We start from the raw sequence: 21898 nt of genomic DNA on the forward strand, positions 1-21898 counted from the left end.
AGAAAGGGAGAGGATACAAGGACAGGGGAATGGCTAGAGAGCAAAGGAGCTTCAGAAGATGAAGGTCTCTGGTAAATTGCTTCTGCCTTACATTGGGGGAGGGGAGCCCGTTATATAGGCTAATAAAACAAAATACAATCATGAACCAAATAGTAAAAGCAGATGCTGCGTTAATGCGGTCAAAAGTGAACAGTAGTGGCACGTTTGGCGCCAGTCTGGAACAGTGAAAGTAGTCAATCTGGAACAGTTGCTGTCGGCACTGTAGTGTCGGTAGACAAAACTTGAATAGTGAACAGTGCATTGAATAGTAATCTTGTACAGTGTCGTCCGTGACAATGAACAGTAAAAGTGAACAGTGGTTTTGCACAGTAACTTCAAATCATGATGAACAATGATCCGTCAAAGATTAGAAGGAGATACTAGCCGTTGCCGTTATGAGCTAGACTGCAAATCTGGAATTCAAGAGCCATTAATGAGGCTAATTTGGGGAGGCCGTTATTGATAAGCGCCGAATGTTGCACATTCAAGCCCCTTAATTTGCATATGTTAATTCCTTAGCGTTGTTATTTGTTTGATTTTGTTTTGTTTTTATTGTTTTCAGGTTATAAATAAAGATGCAATTAATTCCATTGATTTTGGGTTTAAAAGCACACTTTGAGAAGACCTAGAAGATATGATTAAGCTTAACCAATCATGGTTAAGTTTAATCAAATAAAGGAATTGATTAATTCGGAATTTCTCAAATTGGAGTCAAAATCGGATTGGATTCAAATTTGGATTCTGCATATGTATCGGTATTTTGACCATAACTTTCAGCTAAAATATCTGATTGAGGTGATTCAAGTGGTACTCGAAAGCTAACTGAAATTTCTATAAATCATAGTGAAATAGAATTTTCCTAATTCGGAGCGCCGCAATGCCAAAATCTCCCCGCAAGATAGGAACGCAATTCTTGGCGAATCCTATTCCGATTTGGACTTAGGTTTTCTTTATCCTAATTGGACTTGGACTTAAATCTCCGAAATTTCTTGGATTACTAGGGCTTCTAGGACTCTCCTAAGCCCTATAAATAGGCCTCTAAGCACTGAGAAAAAAGACACACCGCTTCCTAGTGCTAGAAATCAGAAATTTGTCTTTGTAGCTTAGAAAATCATGAGCGGCTAAACCCCTTTGTGGGGTGTTGATGTAACCCTATCCAAGCACAATGATTTGATTGTATTTAATTTCTAGAATTTCCATTTATGCTTGTTGAGTGTATAACTATGAGAATTGCTACCTTTTGATTCTGTTCTTAAATATTAAATGCAATTGTTCTTAAATTCCAAAATCAATATTTGTGAAATTCTTCTCTTGTCTTAGAAAATATTTTACTTTTATTGATCTCAAATCATTCTTGTTTTCTGTGATTATGAGATGATGGTTATACAATGGGTTTAATTGACATATGATCAATAGGATTTGATAGGCCATGCCTAGGAAAGACGGATTGTACTACACCCTAGTTGAGTCTAATTTAGGTAGACAATTCGTGCCAACCGAAGATGTGTTACACTTATTCATTGATTATATGTATCCTGTTAAAGAATTTGATAATATATACCTAGGAAAGACGGGTCGTACCGCATCTTAGTGGTTAGGTGGACGATCCGTGCCAACCGAAGATAGATTATGCTTATTCTTTAATAAGGTAGTTTATTGTTTATTTATAACATGCATAGAATGAATTTCTGGGATTAATTATGATTAGCCATTGTTGTGCGGATAGAGGTGAAGTCAATACCCTACACTTTCTCTTATTTTAAATCTCTTTTATTTTTATGCATTTTACTTTTAAAGAAATTCAAATAAATTCTCTTTTTAATTATGTTAATTTTAATCTTTCGAATTTTGATAATAAAACCCCTACAGTCCTTGAGGTTCGACACCCTCAATATAGCCCTATCCTATATGATTCGTACTATTGCGAGTGGTAATTTTTATTATTGATATTTTTGGACACAAAAATACCACATCAGTTATGAGCCATCTGAACAGGGCTTGTCAAGAGTCATCTTTTTCATCATCTGACATAGAGTTAAGAAAAGTTTGGATCCATTGTTTCTTTTTTGAAACAATTGAAGAAGAGAATTTCGGTACTGGAGGAGGAGGAGGTGCTAATATTGGCATAGCAACAGCAACTCTTTGAGTTAAAATTTCAACTTTTTTGACAATGGGGTCAATCTTGGGGGACATTTCCCAAGTTTTAGCTTGAAACCAATGTCTTTTAATCTTTTCATTGTTCCTAACATATTTCCATTTTAGAAACCATCGAACTCTGAATTTTTTTGGCAAAATGAAGCATTGGAGGAAAAATAGGGTTATAATCATCACAGCAACCGTCACAGGTGATATGGGATGAAAATAGATGGTAAGCATAAACAAGCTGAGGGGGGAGAACGTCTAAAGTTAGACCAAATTGATTCCACCACTGGTTAAACCAAGCGGGGAGAAAACCATTGAATTCTTTATTAAAGCTAATAAACCAAAAGTGTTTAGAATCAAGGTTATGAAAAAGCATAAAATAAAACTAGGCATTCACATAATCATAATAAGAATAGGGAATTTGAGAATTGGAGGAAGGTATAAGGGTAGAAGGGTGAGAGCCTCATTCATCGACAGAGATGAAATTGACAAAATATGCAATGGTACCAACAATCGTTTGAGGATTGTTATGCTTGGGTATAGGTCGAAATCGGACAGATTTGGTTTGAATAAAGATATCAGTAAAAAATGACAAATCTTTCAAAGAATGTTCAGGGATCCAATGAAAATGACAAGGAAAGTAAGAACGAGCCAGTTGCTCTGGGGTTTGAGACTGATCTTCAGAAGAGAATAAATATTGGGAAAAGGGGAGAGTAACCCAAGGAAAGGAAATGTTGACAGGAGGACTAGGTTCCTTCGGAGGAGCCATAGAACCAGGCTTAGTGAACTGACTAAAAGCAGAAGTATATGACTAGGAAACTTGAGGGTGAGTTTGGGGAAGTTTTGAGAATTGAGCAGTCAAGGGATCATCAGGAGAAAGAGGAATAGTAGGTTTGGGTTTCAAAACAATGTTAACTTTTTCCTTGCCCTTTTTGCTGGCCATTGTGGCACTGCAAAAATTCACAAGTAAGAAAATCAGGAATTGAATTATTGGCACCTTTAATATATTCAATATCAAAATCAAAAACACTTAAAATGGCTTGCCATCTGGCAAAAATCTGTTTTGATGCAATGTTTTCAACATATTTTTTCAAAATATATTTGGTAGATTTACAATCAATACGCAAAAGAAATTTTTGATTAAGTAAATCAGACTGAAATTTAGTAATACATAAAACAACAGAAAGAATTTCTTTCTTAATAGTACTATAATTAATCTGCGCACTGTTCCAGGATCCAGAGTGGAATCGAACAATTTGTTCGGGAGATTCTAGGGAGACAATCTGTTTGAGAATACCTCCAAATCCAATTTCAAAGGCGTCAGTATCAACAATCTTGAAAGAATTATCAGTAGGGATGCCTAAGCAAGGGAGGGTTTTCACATGGAGCTTAATTTCTTGAACAAGAGAAGTATGAATATCAGACCAAGGGGGAGGATTGCCTTGTAACCTTTCAAACAAAGGTTTACAATGTTTTCGCAAATCCTTGTAGAAATCAGCAATATAATTCAGAGAACCAAGAAATCGTTGAGGTTGTGATTTCTCAGTGATAACATCAGGAAATTTATCAGCAAATTGGATAGCCCTGTCAATAGGACGAATTTGACCTTTGGAAATGTCAAATCCAAGAAATCTAATTTTATCTTGGAAGAGTTTGATCTTTTTAGCAGAAACAACAAGCCCGTTATGTTTGATGGTTTCTAGAAACGATTTCAAATGTTTCTAGTGTTAATCAATGGACTTTGAGAAAACAAGGACATCATCAATATAGACAATAGTAAAATGGCTGAAGGGATTGAAAATATCGTTCATGATATTCTGAAATTCACTAGGAGCATTCTTCAAACCAAAAGGCATGACATTCCATTCATAGTGTCCAAAGGGGGTAGTAAAGGCCGTTTTGTACCTATCACTATCCTTAATCTGAACCTGCCAAAATCCTGACTTCATATCAAACTTAGAGAAAACAACAACGTCGTTTAGATGGCTGACCAAATCCTTCCTATTGGGGATAGGATACCTAATCCATTCTAAAACATCATTGAGGGGCTTGTAGTTGATAACTAGCCTAGGCACACCTCGTTCTAACTCAGCATTCTTCATAACATAAAAAGCAACACAAGACCAAGGAGATTTACTCTTACGAATAATTCCTTTAGCAAGCAAGTCAACAATTTCTTTTTGGCAAAATTCCAAAGTTTCGGCATTCATTTGAATAGGCCTAGCTTTAGTTGGAATTTTGTTTTTAGAAAAATCTTTAACATAAGGCAAAGAAACAATGTGCTTTTTCCTATGCCAGAAAGCATTAGGAAGTTCAGAGCAAACAGAATCAATGATCAGGGTATTGAAAGCAGAAATCTTTGATTGCAAAATCTTGTCAGAAAGTTGTTCAGCAATCTTTTTGTATCTTAACTCTTGTTTGAGAAAATTGAGTTGTTTATGCTTGGCAGAGACCAAATTCAAACAACTATCATCAATGTCAAATTTGGAAGCAAAATGAAATTTTTCTTCAAATCCCATTTTAGCAGTTGAGACACCAGTATCATCAATAGCTATAGGATAGAGCATGGCAATAAAAGGAAGACCAAGAATCACTTTATCAGTCATATTTTTGACAAGAACAACAAGAGTATGGAAACAAACATTATTTTGGCAAACATGGACATTATTCAACTCATACTTAATACGCAATTCATTTCCACTGGCTGAATGCAACCGTTCTGTGAATTTTTCAAAATATTTGCTTGGAACAAGTCCTTCTTGGATACAATTTAAATCAGCACCAGAATCAATCAATGCAACAACATCAAGGGTAAAATCTGGGGAAACAATTATATGCACTTTAGAATACCATTTGGGAGGAATAACTTTGTTGATCAAATTGACAAAATTAACATTATCAGAAAAATGTATGTGTTTATTCCTTTTTAAATCAACCATATCTTTCCTGATGCTACAAATCTCATGTTGCAAATATGAGACTGTAATTACTTTGGATTTCTGTTTTGAAACTTTTTCCAAAGTATTTTCAGGAGAGATTTTAGTATCATCTTGTTCTTTAGACAAAACAGAACAAGTATTAATACTATTATGGCCAAATTTATCAGGAGGTCCGACAAAGATCCTTTGGAGTTTTGGCTCCATTTCAATCTTACCAAAGTTTTCTTCAAGGATTCGAATATCAGAATCAGTAGAATCATGGGAAGAAGTTTCAGAATTAGAAGAGGAAACTTTCTTAATACCAAAATTCTGACCAGAAGAACTGGCATGAGCAGTAGTTAATTCAGAAAGCAATTTGTCGATCTTCTCAAGGTTCATTTGAGAAGTCGTTTTTAAACCAGAAGATTTTTTCAAATCAGGGAGAGAAATCAAGGGTTTTTCAATTTTAGAAGCAGTAGAGGAAACTTTTGGATCAGAAGAGAGAGAGGGAATCTTCTCTTCGATACGGTCCAATTGTTGTCCTAAAATATGAAGGGAGTGAGAAACAAAATTATTTTGTTCGATAATCTTCCTATCGTTATTAATAGGATTCTTATCATCATGGGTTTTGAAAGGAGAACATTTAACAACAATTTTGTTGACATCAAGAAGAGTATTTTCAAGAGGAGGATGAGAAGATCTGATGACAGATTTATCTTCTTTGGTTAAATTCTTTTGACAACATTCAAAACATTATCGACAGGGAAATGTTTTTGAGGATAATCGTAAAACAAAATATGTTTTTGGGACTTAATCATCATCTGGGCCCATTTGACCCTAATGAGATTTCGTTCCTTTTCTGAATATTTGGCACGGTAAGCATGTCGTAAATTACGATTTTTAGAGGAATTAAAATCTTTGTTCAAAGCAGGTCAATCAATGATAGAAAAGAAATCTTTGATGGGAGCAGTAGCAGTGATAACATTACATTGATGATGAGGAGCAGTGGGAAGAGGAGCATTAAAATCAGAAGCAGAAGGAGAAATAGATCCACCTTCATCATCCGTTTGGGGATGATTTCTAGTAGAATAAAAAGATGAAGAAACTTGGGAATCGGTAGAAATTCCTTTGAGTTTCAAATCAGGGTTAATAACAGGATAAAGAGGAGGAGGAGTGTTAAGGGACTCATCCACTTCTTTATCACGACGACGGAGTCCTTCTGAGGTTGTGGAACCCGCAAAAGAATTCCTTCGTTCGTTAACCAACAGAGGTCTTTCGAATAGAGGTCTTTCAATTCTGCTTGAAAGTCCTAAATCAAAAAAACTGATTTTGACAGATCCATCCATGTATTGCTGGATGTAATCAAGATTAGAGGCATCATTTACTACTCGAGAAGGTTTTGTAACACCTTCCAAAAGCCACTCGTTGGGGAGGTCAATCTCATCCCAGCGAGTCATTTTTTGGAGTTTTGATATGAGCATTCTGAGTAGAACTTTGAATTAACAAAGTAGATTCACCTGGATTCTTGATCACAGCTTGTGGATCTAGATTTGTCTTCATCAATTTGTAATAAATATGATAGATGATAGCAAGGGGTCTGCTACCTTCTTCCATATTATAACTAGAAGTCAAAATATTAAGCGTCAAGGCTTTAAGAATATGAATATCATTCAAAGCAAGAGAAATATTGGGAAAAACATCAAAATGGACAGGGCCATTAAACAGAGAAGACTGAATCATACCAAGAATACTAGTACGAAAATCAACAAATCTTGCGTCACGCAAGCATAACAAAACAGAAGCATTAATACCAAGTCGTGTCAATGGCTTGATAGCAACTTGAACAGAACCAATATGCAAAAACTTATAACCTTTAGCAAGAGAATCGTTAATGAATTTCTTGTTAAACAAGGTAATAGTTTGATCTTTGCCGGTAATAGCAAAGGTTTGTTCAACAGTTTTGACAGAATATTCAGATTTAAAAGAAGATTTAAAACAAGAAGTAGTGTAAACATCCTTAGCGTCAAGCTTAGGGATGTTCCATTTATCAAAACAGAAATTATTATCACTTTCAACAGAATATTGTTCAAAATTAATCACGTCAGGTGGTAAACTGGAATTAGAGCTAACAGAAGAATTAGATCTCCACATTATGACACACAAACTAAACTCAAAATTACTCACTGGGCAAAGTCTTATAGGATTTCATCCTAGGTACTCACTCACAAGGCAAACTTCCTAAGCATGTCCTTCCTAGATGCAAAACTATCCACACATACCCTTGGCCTAACACACAGTTGAAACCAGAACTATTCACACATACCCTTGGCCTAACCCTCAGCACCTACTAAATGCCCTTCACACGCCAACCTAGGCTTTTCAACGGGACTTACAGGTTCGCAAACTGAAGTGACGGGGTGGTGAACTACCGTTCCTTACAACTGTATTGACGGGGTGGTGGACTACCGTTTAACAACTAGGATTTCGACACAAAGAAAGGTTAACAGGGAGTAAATAAAGAGGAGAAGAACAAGACTATACTCAGGGGGGTCAAGAAAGAGCAGGGTGTACATCAAGCAGCAAAGAGCTCGAAACTCTTATGGCTCTGATACCAACAGAGGAGGGGAAGGAAGCGCAATATGCATATAGATGCAGGGAGTAGGGGAGAGTGATGTACATGCAATAAGATAATTTAAAACAAAGTAGTAAAACCAGCCATGAGGCGGTAATGACAGTTGTATGATCAAAATAAAGAACTGAAATTAAAGATAGTAAAGATAGTTGATAAACTGGATAAACAAAGCTTGATATAAGCTGAAATCGTTACAGATTAGATAGGCTTACAAAAGTAAGTGATAGAGAGGGAGAGGATACAAGGACAGGGGAATGGCTAGAGAGGAAAGGAGCTTCAGAAGATGAAGGTCTCTAGTAAATTGTGGCACTGCAAAAATTCATCAGGAAAGTAATTAGAACTAGAATGGTTAAAATTTTTATAAAATATATGCAAAATAATGTCAAAATTATTTTTTGCAAAAATGAAATAATAATATGCGCCATGTGCTGGGGATAAGTATGAACAAAGAATTCTGGGAAAACACAACCGTTATGGGGGTGTTTAAGCAAGATAAAATTTTGATGGGAATAGGGTCCTTATCCAACTCTAGATCTGGGGACTGTCTAAACTTAATGTCCAACCTGTTAATATCAATTTCAAATTTAGAAGCAAAATGTATTTGAATATTAACACCAAATTTAACAGTTGAAACACCAATCTCGTCAACAGAGAAAGGATAAAGCAAAGCAAGGAAAGGCATTCCAAGAATTACTCTTTCGCTCATATTTTTGACAAGAATAGTAGGAATATGAAAATGGATATTATCATAACAGACATCAAAAGCATAATCAGGGGAAATGGTAATTCTGACTTTTGAATACCATCTGGGAGGAACAATTTTACTGATCATACTGACAATCTTAACTTCATTAGACAAAGATTTATGACTAGATTCAGCCTCATCATCATGCTCAATTGTTTCGTTATCAGAAACACTTCCTGGAAAACATTGGTTAAGATTTAAAAGCAAAAGCTTTTGTTGTAAATCTTTGTTCTCAATATTAACATTTTGCAAGGCAATTTCCAAGTTAACAATATCTTTCTTGATAATACAAATCTCATGCTGCAAATTTGAGATAGTAACTAACTTGGATTTTTGTTTTGAAAATCGTTTCAAGGTATCTTCAAGAGAGATTTTAGTGCCAACTGGTTTTTCAACATCTTTGGTCATGAGTTTCTTAAGTTTTTTAAGATACTCTTCTTTTAAATCAGGATTATCAATTTTTGAAATCACGGTAAGAAGTAAATCTTCTTGTTCTTCTGATTTGGTCAGAACAGAACAAGTTTTTTGATTGCAGCAAGATTCAGTACAACCAAAATTGATACAATTTGCAGAAATATCAGAGGCAGAGTGATAATCAGAATCAGAGGAAGATAGAAAATCATTATTAGAATATATATATATATATATAATGGTTAATGTGGGATATTTGCATGCTAAAGAGTGAGGGTGAATTCGTTTAATGATTTTAATGATTTTTCAGTACAACATGCTTCTCCTAATTGTAGGACATCCGCTCCTACCAACTACCGTCAAAATTTTTACCCACATGAGTCATGTTCATACTACTCCAATTCTTATCAATGTTCTAGCAACTATCCATCCTAGGGACAATTTTCTAATTTTTCATATTAGCAAATGACCACTAATTTCTCCAACCCGGGGTTTGATTCAAATTCTAATTTCTACAGTCCAGACAGAAGCGATCAATCTGATTTCTCATGGTTAGCTCAGGCTACGTGGAATTATCTTCCTAAAGAGGAGATGGTGCAACTTTGTCTAACAACTCACATTGATGACTTAGATAGAAGAAAAGACCAACTCAGGATAGCTAGGTTTGCCTGTACCAGAATTATGAATGATTACGGACCATCTTTGTGTTGTTTATATTGTTATAATCCTACTCACCACCAAAGTGAATGTCCATTCGTTTTACACTACGTGAGCATGATTAATAAGGATGATGCTAGCAATTCTAATCAGGAGCATGTCAAAGCACTTGAAAGAGAGGAAATTGCTACAGGAAGTTATGATCCTCTAGAAACATTAGTGCAACATTTTCCAACTACTCGTATCGATGACATAGGCGAGAGACTAGCCTAGATCATAGAAGCTAGAGTTGCCCATCTTCAAGTATCTCACACTCACCCACTATATAAGACATGTTCACATTGTTATAACGCTTATCACAAGGAAGAGGAGTGTCCATTCATTCTACACTACATGATTGATGAGGATAAAATTGTGGATAACAAAGAGGAGCAACTTGAGTACCATGAGAAAAGTGAGCCACCAACAGATCCTAATCCGTCTAGTGACATGGAAGTGAGTACTAAAGCTCCTACTTGTATAACTGTCCTTCTTGAGATACATCAAGAATCCAAATCTTCATCTCCAGAATGTCTCAAAGAGCCATCTTATGTCAAGATACTCAAGCACTTATGCACACAAGAGCGAAAATCTAGGAACCATTTTCCTAAGAAGATCCTTTGAAGCAAGCAATTCTATAAAAGATGGCGAAACATCATTCCAGAGGGTGATGAAGTCTTGAACAAGAAAGGGTGGAAGCGATTGGTTGGACATTCGCATGATCGGGGGATGCGCTGTAAAAATTTTATTTTCTAGTCTATTTTCTGCACTTCACTCCACAAGTTCTTTCTTTCCATTTTTATTATATTTTTTTTTGTTTTTATTTTTTGTTCTAACAATAATTAATCTTTTGATGTTTGTTTTTGTGAGAAAATATTGCTGTTAGTTTTGAGACAGGTGTTTTATTGATTAAGTTTGGGGGACGCCCTGGCCTTGTTCACACTCAAATTTTCTTACTTTTGGTAATGTATTTCTATACTACACATTAGGGGTAATGTGTAAATCAAGTTTGGGGGTATGGAAGAACACTTGGTTTGTTTGTTTTTTATTTGTTTATTTTCATATTTTTATTTGTCTTTTTGTGCTAAAAGACAAATAAAAAAATTGTGCTATATTGTTGTCAAGCTTGAGTTAAACTATGACTGCGGTTTGCAGTTCATTGGCTTTGCTTAAAGGGTTGAATACCATCATTTTGTCATTAGGACTCTGAGTCTTTTGACGTATTTTTTTGGGTAAAAGAGATTTCACTTGTTTTGAGATAAATTTTTATGAGGGCATTAGCAAGTTTTATGCGAGGTATGGTGTTTGAGCTTAAGCTTGTTCTTTTCAAGATTTGTTGGATGACCTATTGATGAGTAACCTCGGCTTGCAAGATAAAAATAAAAAAATAAAAAGAAAAAAGAAAAAAAAGAAGAAAGATCATTTTAAGTTTTCTGCCGAGTAACCAGACCTCTTGCCTCATTAAGCATTGAGTGTTCGTGTCAAAAGGTGTGAAATTTAAGTTAATTGATGGTATGGCTAGCTTAGCTTCGTAGCCTTTTTGACTTGAGTTAATAAGCCCTTATGTATGTTTTACATCTAGTGCCCTAAAATCATTTGGTTTGGGAGTCACTTGATAAGTGCTAAAATATTTATATTTTCAGCCCTTAACTTGCATGTTTTAATCCTTTGGTTTTAGTTAATTAGGCCATTTTAATTCATTTTTATGTTTTTCATGTTTTTACAGGCTTTTGGAAGAAAATGAAGTAAAACTGGGTGATTTGGGCATAAAGAGAGAAGATGGGAAACGTTGGAACTCCCTGATACTGTGATCAATCACAGGGTACCTGCGATCGAGCGCAATACCCAAGAGGACATAGCACAAAGCAAGCCAGGAACGATCAAGCGCACACTGGCTGCGATCGAGCGCACTTGTGCGCAGGAGACAAACCAAGGTGGCGGCTAAGATGTCCCTATTTCCATATTAGGGTTTTCCAACTCCCAATTGTAATAGGATTGAAACCCTACGAAATCCCTATGGTTTACTACTTTTCCAAGGACTTCTAAAGCCTATAAATAGACTCTTAAGCCTTTAGAATAGGGGACGCTTGAGAAGGAGAAGAAGAGGAGCTCTTGAAGTTCAAGTCTCGGGTTTATTCTTTTCTTTTCTTTTATTAGGATGTTTAACATTAATTTTATGTGTAGCTAATTTATTTAGTAGGGCAAGATTGAAGCCCTAGTTATGTTTAGTTAATATTTCAATATTGGCGCCTTTGTGATGGTTATGTTATGCTATTTAACTTGGTTAATTCCGGCTTTCATGAATTCCTCATATGTGTGTGCATGATCAACATATGCATGTGGTATGGACTAGTTAATTATATCAATTTGGATGATCGAGTCCTGGGTTTAATGTAAGTAACAAAAGAAATCCACACCGGGTTCTTGGGTTAATCAACATGGGGAACCCGTAGACATGCCCTAGGCCTCATGTGTTTGTTGATTTCCACAGATTCATGTTTTCTTAAAGAACAACTTAGTAGACATCCATACTAAATCCTTTAAGAATGAAAAGAATTAGAGTAGACACCCATGCCTAATTCGTTTCTTAGGGAAATCAATAGCTTAAGGAATAGACACCCATACCTTTAGGTTGGCAAACATTAAGTATGCATAACATGATCAAAGCATTGGCATATTGTTATATTAGCTAGATATAATTAGTGGTGGATATCAAACCCCTACCTTTTATTATCATCACTTCAACAATCAATCTTTGTTTTTACTTAAGGAATTTATTTTTAAAACATAAATTCAGCAATCCTCGTGGGAATGATCCTGTACTTGCACCATATACTATTATGTTGACCTTGTGCACTTGCAGGTAAAACGTACAATTATTCACCTATTCATTTAGGTAGATAATTTGCACAACATCACTGGCCTAACATTTGCTATATGGGTCAATTAAAAAGCTTAAGGGAGTTAGACATTGCATTGCCTGTGAGTAAAGAAGGAAAAAAAAATAATAATAAATAAATGCATATCTTGCCTTGATTGTTTCATCTGTTAGGGATTTTTACAAATTTTGAGGAGCTTGTTTTGAGTTTAAATTGAAAGCTTCATGATTCTATACTAATTTCACTTTACACTTTTTAGAACATATGATGTCTCAATCGCCCATTTATGAGTGATTTGCTTCTAGATTCTCTTTTGATTATGATGATGGTGTTTGGCTTTTTAAGCTAGTTCATGAATACGAACCATGGTTTGTTTGAAAATTCTATCTTGTTAACAACATAGTGCTACAATGTTTGTGGGTATCATTCCTGTTAAGCCCTCACGAGACTTCACTCATCCACTAGGGATGCCTAGGGGTTTAAAAGGCTTGTTGCATATGCTAAATGCAATCATCTCTCCTACGAAAGCGGATTTATGTTTCTTGCTTTCATTTTATTTTTTATTTTGTTCCGGTAAGAGACTAGCAAAATGTAAGTTTGGGGGTGTTTGATGAGTGCTAAATATTGCATATTTGGACCCCTTAATTTACATTAGTTAACCTTTAGCAATGTCGTTATCTAATGTTTTGTGTTAGCTCTTTGTCTTTAGTGTTTTATAGGTTGCTAATGAAAATCTGCCCCTTTAAAGGGAAAATTGCAAGTTTGGAAGAAAGCATACTTTAAGAAGACCTAGACGGTGTGGTTAAGTTTAACCAAATCAAGAAAATAATTAAATCATAATATATCTAATTGGAGTAAAAATCGGATTGGATTAAATTTCAGATTATGCACATATCTCAGTATTTTGATCATAACTTTCTGCTCAAGTATTGGATTGAGGTGAATCTATAAGCATTGGAAAGATAACTCAAAATTATACAATTTATTGTGAAATAGAATTTTTCTAATCGAACATTTGCTATGCCAAAATCATCTCACAATATAAGAAAGAAAATCTGGATGATTCCTATTCCGATCGTACTCAGATTGCTTCTTTTTTGGACTTGGAGACAGACCTCCAAATTATTTAGGTTTGCTAGGGCTTCTAGGACTCTCCTAAGCCTATAAATAGACCTCAAAGCTTCAAGAAAAATATACAATCCTAGAGAGCAAAATTCTATGGTTTTTGTCTTTAGTTTAGGTTTAGATTTTAGTTTTATTTATGTGGAGCTAAATTCCCAATTAAGGTCGGGATGAAGCCTCACCGATGAAGAACAACGTTACTTTTATGTAAGTTTCTATTATTTCGATTTTATTGAGTTTGATTTCAATTGTTTTACTTCTTTTCAATGTGTGGAATAATTCTTAGATATCTTGTTTTGATTTAAGGATACACTTGATGATTTAAGATAACTTCACATAATTGATTGCTTAGTTTTATATGCTTAAAAATTGGATATCCCTTGTGATTTGGTCTTCGGATACATTTGGTGTTTCAGTTAAATTTAGATTCCTTTTATTATTTGTGTAATTAATGGACACATGTGATGATTTTTATTAATTATTTGAAGCATAGTAAAACATACATATGATTTGAATTGTGAGAAGTTTGGATTAATATTAATGAACATGAAGTATGTTGTTATGATTTGGTAAGTGTGGATTCCACATCTTTAGTACCTTTATCTATTGTTTAGTTTATTTTATTTTATGTTTTGTCTTTTATTTTAAAACCCTAAATTCAAATATCTTTTGGAACTAGGTTAGGATTTAATTAGTTTAGATTTAAATTTGCTTTTCAAAAAAATAATTCTCTCTATGATTGATCTCACACTTGCAATTCATTAAACTACAAACGATTTGTGCACTTGCAAGTTAAATAAATTTGCACAACACCAGTCTCAGAGAAGAAGATTGTTAGTAGAGACGTGGTGTTTGATGATGCCTATATGTTAAGAAAGGGTGAGGATGAAGCATCAACTAATAGCCAAAAAGGGAAACAAGTCGTGGATGTGGAGCTTGACGATTAGTGTCCACTCACGAACAAATGTGATGATGAAGAATCTTCAAGAGATTTAGAGCACCAAGAAGAGCCTTATTCTTTCGCAAGAGGCAAAGAGAAACATGATCGAAAAGCACCTCCCAGGATTAAGATTCTTCTACGTAGAAGCCTCGAGACAAATGTCTCCCCAGGATAGTCAAACAATAACTCTAATACATAAAGTAAAAAGGGTTCTTATCCCTCAAACCTAGGAATGGTGAAGCTGGATCTCAACTCCTAAGTTTCTAGGACATGTCTTATCCCATGAAGTCTTGATTAGATCCCTACTCCAAGTTGAATTAGAGTAGGAGTCTCGATCCAGGTCCAACTAGATCTCTTTCAAGAATCCGGCCAACACTCCATCTCAGAAAAATCCACTTCCCAAACGACCACGAGCCCTGGAAGATGTGAACCAGGACTGCACAACAGCATTGGAAGCCTAGCTTGAGGCTTTTGCATGGTAGAATACGACTTTGAGGCTCCTTGTCCAGAAGCAATCTCACCCTGAGTAAACCAAGGAGACCATGAAGAAAAAGAATGCAACAGCCGTAGCAATGGCGACGATCACCAAGAGGACAATTTTTAAGACCACAATCATCAAGAGGATAACCGCAGGGAGTGAGGTAATAGAGGGGCCAATGTCAATAGGGAACACCGGGAGGATTCAGGAGATCTGAGCAGGATTGTAGCTGAATTAAAGAGAAGGTGCATACCACATTAGTAAACAAAATCTTATTGGGTACTGGTTCACCTTTCGCTAGACAGGTAATAGACTCTCGACTACCCGAGAAGTTAAAGGTTCCCCAGATTTTGAGCTACACCAGAAATGGAGATCCCACCAAGCACCGGGAGAATTTTTGAACCCATCTAGACCTTCATGGGACTCCCAATGAAGTGGCGTGTCCAGCTTTCCGTGTTACCCTTTCTGGGAATGCCTAGGACTAGTTTAAAAAACTGACCCCAAATTCCATTGACAAATTCGAGGATTTACGCAGGATATTCTTGACTCAATTTCTATCTTCGCGGACACGGAAGAGGCCCTCGGGATACTTACTAACAGTGCAGTAGCGCTATAATGAGACTCTTAAAGACTTCATAGCTCGGTTCGACCTGGAGAAGATGCTGTAGATGATCCAATCAAATATATGGTTTTCACAGCCCTCTACCAGGGCATTTCATCCGAGAGTTCCCTAGTGAGGAAGTTGGCCCGGAAGCAGCCAATCACTTTTCAATGTCTAATGGAAAAAGTGGAATAGTTCATCAACCAAGAAGAGACTTTGAAGGCTATGGATAGTTCAAGGCAACCCGAAGAGAAGATAGAGGAAAAGAAAAAGAAAGAGCCTCGAAAAATTAGTGATGAATAGAAGGTGCCAAACAATAAGTTCAAAGATTACGACTTTGCGCCCCACAATGCCGAGATTTAAGAAGTCGTTATGGAGATAAAAAAAAATAAAAAAAATAAAAAAACCAAAATTCCACAGGCCTTCAAAGATTCAAGTAATCCTCCTAAAAGAACCAAAGATAGATATTGTAAATTTCATGAAGTAGAAGGTCACTATACCGAGGGCTGCATAGCCCTAAGAATGCTTATTGAGAAGTTCATAAAAAATGGTAAGCTGGTTCGATTCCTGGAAGAGCAGAAGAATGAGTGGCAGAACAAGAGAAATGATCAGCCTTAGGATCAGAAACCCTAGGACCATCAACCCCGGGACTACTAGCCCCGAGACTATCCACCTCGGGATTTTTGTCGACGAGACCGTGCTCACCAAGATGAGAAGGGTCGGGAGAATGCCCCATGGCCCCCACGGGAGAGTGCAGAAATAAGAGATGACCAGAAGCGGGAAATGAGCAGTAGTTAGCAGCATAGAGAACCAAGGAACTAGGATGTGATAGCTGAAATCCGGTCTATAATTAGAGGATTTGCTGGAGGAAAAGAGTCTAGTTTAGCAAGAAAAGCTTATGCACAATATGCAAATAACCGAGAGGTTTACCTATTTTAGAAACCTCTAAAATTTCAAAAGGAGTCCCCATTAATAGGGCTCACGGATGGGGATTATACACGGATTTCGTTTCCCCACACTGATGATTTGCTCGTCACCTTAACCATAGCAAATCACAATATCCACAGAATTCTGGTCAACAATGGAAGTTCAACTAACATCCTATATTGGTTGGTGTTTGGACTGTTGAACATAGGCCAGGAGAAGATTATTCGATTTCGGTTTCCATTAATGGGGTATTTCAATATTATTTGATTTCGGTTTCCCTAGTTATGTTTAGTTAATATTTCAATATTGGTGCCTTTGTGATGGTTATGTTATGCTATTTAACTTGGTTAATTCCTGCTTTCATGAATTCCTCATATGTGTGTGCCTGATCAACATATGCATGTGGCATGGACTAGTTAATTAAATCAATTTGGATGATCGAGTCCTGGGTTTAATAAGAGTAACAGAAGATATCCACATCGGATTCTTGGGTTAATCAACATGGGGAACCGGGAGTAGACACCCATGCCTTAGGCCTCATGTGTTTGTCGATTTCTACAGATTCATGCTTTCTTAAAGAACAACTTCCCATGCTAAATCCTTTAAGAAAGAAAAGAATTAGAGTAGACACCCATGTCTAATTCGTTGCTTAGGGAAATCAATAGCTTAAAGAGTAGACACCCATACCTTTAGGTTGGCAAATATTAAATATGCATAACATGATCAAAGCATTGGCATATTGTTATATTAGCTAGATATAATTAATGGTGGATGTCAAAGCCCTACCTCTTATTATCATCACTTTAACAATCAATCTTTGTTTTTACTTAAGGAATTTATTTTTAAACATAAATTCAGCAATCCTCATGGGAATGATCCTGTACTTGCACCTTATACTACCATGTTGACCTTGTGCACTTGCAGGTAAAACGTACAATTACTTACCTATTAATTTAGATAGATTATTGCACAACATGAGGCTTACTAAGTACTGAACATATACCTAAAATATTTCTCAGTGCTATCCACTCAAAACTCTAGGACATTTTTTTTTTTTTTCTTTTTAAAACAACTCTAAGACATTGTTAATTCAAACATAATCTACAGGCTCCCGAAAAAGGTTATTCATAATGGGGCGCGCCTTACACTTGGCCTCCAATGCCACAACTTTGGGCATGGTAATTCCAATACCTTCGGTCATGTCTACTTCTTCCTCACCAACTCGTTCCCACTCAAAGCATTGAATCAATGACCCCAAAGCCAACCCCACCGTTCGTTGGGCAAGTCCTGCCCCAGGACATGCCCTCCTCCCCAACCCAAATGGCATCAACTTGTGCTTATCAGCTTCGCCACATTCAAATCTCTCGGGCTTAAAATTGGTTGCGTCATCCCACACCTTGGGGTCTCTATGTATAGCCCAAGCATTCACCAATAACATCGTGTTACGTGGAACATCATATGCTCCAATTGTGCAATCATCAGAGGACATGTGGGGTATTAGCAATGGAGCTGCCGGGTATAATCGAAGGGTCTCCAAGATTATGCTTTGAAGGTACTGCAGTTTAGGCACATCTAGTTCGTTCATCAAATTCTCTTCCCCAACTTGACTGTCCAACTCAGCTCTAACATTCTTCAATATATTAGGATGGTTGAGTAGATTGGACATCGCCCACTCTAATGTCACTGCTGATGTATCGGTCCCACCAAGGACCATGTCCTGCTCAATATGAATGAATTAGTACAAGAGTTTGAAAGGAAAAATACGTTGATTATTGGGCGTAGAATTGGCCAAGATTTTATGACAAGTTGTAAAAGACATGAGAAGATGTTGAGCTCATATTCAATGTCATTGCCGACACTCTGTACTAGCTAAACATGTACACTTGCAAGATGCATGCATGAAGCCACGTTTACCATAGAGATTGGATGACGGGCCTTTATCTACTTTTTACCTCGTTATTCATTTTCGGATAGTTTGTTGACTTGTTATACCAAAACAATAAAATAATAATAATAATAATATTAACAATAGAAAATAATTTTAAAAAAATAAAAATATTTAGATATATTACAACTTTTAGAATAAAGTCATTTATAATTAATAAATTAAACAAAACTATTAATAATAAACTGCTAGATTAATATATAAAAAAAATTGTAATATCGTCCTAGACACTAGTTATCTTAGAAGACTTACCAAAATAAGGCCTTTGATAATCTGGTCGGAATAGTATTCCGGCTGTGATTTCTGCAAAGAAAGCAAATGGTGGATCATAGTGTTTCCTTCCTCCTTACCCTTCTTCTCGTCAATAAGGCCTTGCAAGAAGGCATCCGTCCTCTTAGCAAGCCCCATCAGCCTCATCTCCAAACCCCCGAGATCAATCCACCGCAACATGGGCACGAATTCTTGAGGATTCGACGCCCCTCCATTCGCGAAAGCCTCTCTAATTATCTCTCTAAACTGCCTCGCCTCTTCCTCGTCCTTAACGTCCTCCCCGTATCCGTAGTACCGCTTCCCAGCCACCATTCTCATTATGATGTTAAAGGTGAGCTCCGAGAACGTTGATTTCAGCTCCACCTTGGCGAAATCTTTCCGCGAGTTGCGCGACAATTTGCGTAGCAAGCGCTTGACCTCGTCTCTTCGGATGCCCATAAACATGTTGAGGCGGTTGGTTGAGAAGATCTCGAGGAGCTAATGCGGCGGAGGTTGCGCCAATGGTCACCGTAGGGTGATGTTGCCACGGTGGTGTGGTTGTAGCCCAGGTGCTTGGTCACGAGTAAGTCTGGGCGGTTCGCCAGGACGACGTCGTTCTTGGTTAAGCATTCCTCGACTGCGGATGGGGACGATACGATAACCACCAGCTGGGAACCGAATCGGAGAGAGAAAATATGGCCGTACTTTTGCGAAAGGCTGTGGAAAGTCCGGTAGAGTGGCTTTTTAGCGAGATGGAGATGACCCAAAATTGGCAGAGAAGGCGGGCTGGGAGGGAGGTGTTTGGGTGTTCTTGTTTGAAGGTGGATGATGAGCTTGAAAGCAACAACGACGACGAGAAGAGAGAGGGATGAGTATATCAACACCATGGCTTCCACGTCTGCTTCTTTCTGATATGTGATGATGAGGTTTGTGTGAGGATGTATCTCAATTCATTTTAGTTTTGCTCAACTCGTTTGACGTAACAGCTTATATATTGTTTCTTTTGCGTCCAATGGACATCGTCTTTGGATTCCATGTGTGGTGGACATTTATATATGCTGTCTTTTCAATTTTCTGCAGGCATTCCATGTGGCTATCATGCGGAATTATTACACGTGAAACAAGCCCCCACTAATTTAGCGTTGATATGATTTAATGCCTCACATCAGTGAGTGCGTATGCTCTTTCGTCATCCATGGATTGGAATCCCCGGCAATCTATTAAATTGTCAGCCAACACTTTTACAAATCTAAGCCGTCCCTTACAACAAACGGCATAAAATATACCACATATAAATAAATTTGAAATTCAAAATTTAAACGCCCCTTATTTTGTTTGTCTTTCAAAATAAAAATCACTCTGCCCTTCTCTTAGGGAGTGTTTGTTAAATCCTCTCATATTTCCCTATATCTATCACACTATTCACTTCATTTTTTTTTCAAAAAAAATATTTTTACTTTTATATCAAATCATTCACTTTTTATATTACATCATTTACTTTTTATTACTATTTAAATAAAAAAATTACTACAACACAAAATTTTTTACTTTCCAATATCACTTTTTCATTTTCTCATATCAATCATTATTTTTTTTTATTCTTTTTATTCATAAACAGTACCGTGGGATTCGTCTACAGTACCTTGGGGTTTGCCAAACACCCTCTTCCTCCCTTCCTCCCTCTCCAGAAAATCGTGGTACAGATTGAAGCACAGTGGCTTGGCCACTGTTGGTGTGCAGAGGAAAGCAACTGGGGTGGCAGACCTTGCCCCAACTCTGGCACTTGTGTTTCTCAGTGTCCAAACAGGAATCAGCTCGATAAATGTTTAATTTTTTCAGCATTGGGTATTTCTTCTCTCCCCTGCTCTCGCTCAGCTCGATAAATGTTTAATTTTTGGTATTTCTTCTCTCCCCTGCTTTCGCTCATTTTCTGTTTTTCTTTAGCTTATCTTGTTAAATTTTCAAGGTTTTTGGGTGTTCCTTTAACCGAATGGGTGAAGTTTGAAATTTTGTGCCTTTTTTCTATTTAACCGAATGGGAGAAGGGAAGAGTCTTGCTAATGTTTGGATAGGTTTTCTTGGGTTGTTTCTGGAATGGGAATTTTTTTTTGGATGCTCTTGTGTTGGCTGAATGAGTGGTAAGAGGGGTGTAATGGAGGAGTTTTTAATTTCCTCTTGAATTTTCGGTTGAGAAAGAGGCAACTGATTAGGTGTTCATCCGAAGGGGTGATTTTGAAGTGAGAAATTTTATGGGTTTGTGGGTAATCTTTGTGATCTCTGGCATTGAGTGTGTTCTTTAGTCTTTACATTTAATATCTATCTAACCTCCAAACACTATTTACATTATTGTTTGTGTGTGATTTTTTTGCTACTTGTATGTTTTCCTACATATGTGACCTTATGTTGCGATAGAATTGATTGGTGGTTTTGGATGCCTGCAAGAGGTGATGATGTCGTCATCTTTTATGGTGTTGTAGTAATTGACCCTTGACTCATTGTTGCCCAACTCTTTTTCCCAGATCTTTTTCTACTGGATTTTGCATGGAAATGAAAAAAAGCATGGGTTTATATTACTTGAAAGAAAAAAGATTTGTGGAGATTTCCTCAAATATCTGCAACTTAAAAGATGTAATTCTAGCTTTCTTTACATTTAGACGTATTATTAGCAATTACCCTTTGCAATCGTGACTAAATGGTTGTGTTCTATTGCAAGGAGTTGCACCATTGACTTCTTAAAAAAAATGCCAATTAGAGCAGCTTTATCAAACACCTTTGGCTTTGGAGGAACAAATGAGCGCAAAGAGTTGGAGTCATCTGATGTGGACATTAAGGGAGTTACAAAAATCAGATTATGTAGAGATGTAGAAGATTTGCTATTTTTTAGTTCAATAACTAATTTTTTTCAAAAAATATTTGAAAAAAATGTAAAAATACAGTGTTTTGAAATTATGTTACTATTGTTTGAAACTTTTTAGCCAAAATGAGAACTTGCAGATTATATTCATTTCTATTGGTAGGAGATGAAATTAAGATATTGATTACTATTTTGCTTTAGAAATCTGCATTTCAGAATGAATGTTGAGCTATACGTTGGTCTTTTGATTTTATCTTTGTCTCCAAATATTTGAGAATTCCTGGACTATAAATCCTTGAAGGGTTGTGATACCACTTAGTT

The 21898-nt window shown here is 36.5% G+C and overlaps 1 pseudogene; it reads right to left on the minus strand.

The window, feature by feature from the left end:
* Nucleotides 1-17224: 17224 nt before the first annotated feature.
* On the minus strand, nucleotides 17225-19709 carry LOC132162551 (cytochrome P450 81E8-like; annotated as a pseudogene).
* Between the last annotated feature and the right edge of the window lie 2189 nt (nucleotides 19710-21898).

This window comes from Corylus avellana, chromosome ca9, assembly GCF_901000735.1.
Source record: "Corylus avellana chromosome ca9, CavTom2PMs-1.0".
Classification (NCBI taxonomy): domain Eukaryota; kingdom Viridiplantae; phylum Streptophyta; class Magnoliopsida; order Fagales; family Betulaceae; genus Corylus; species Corylus avellana.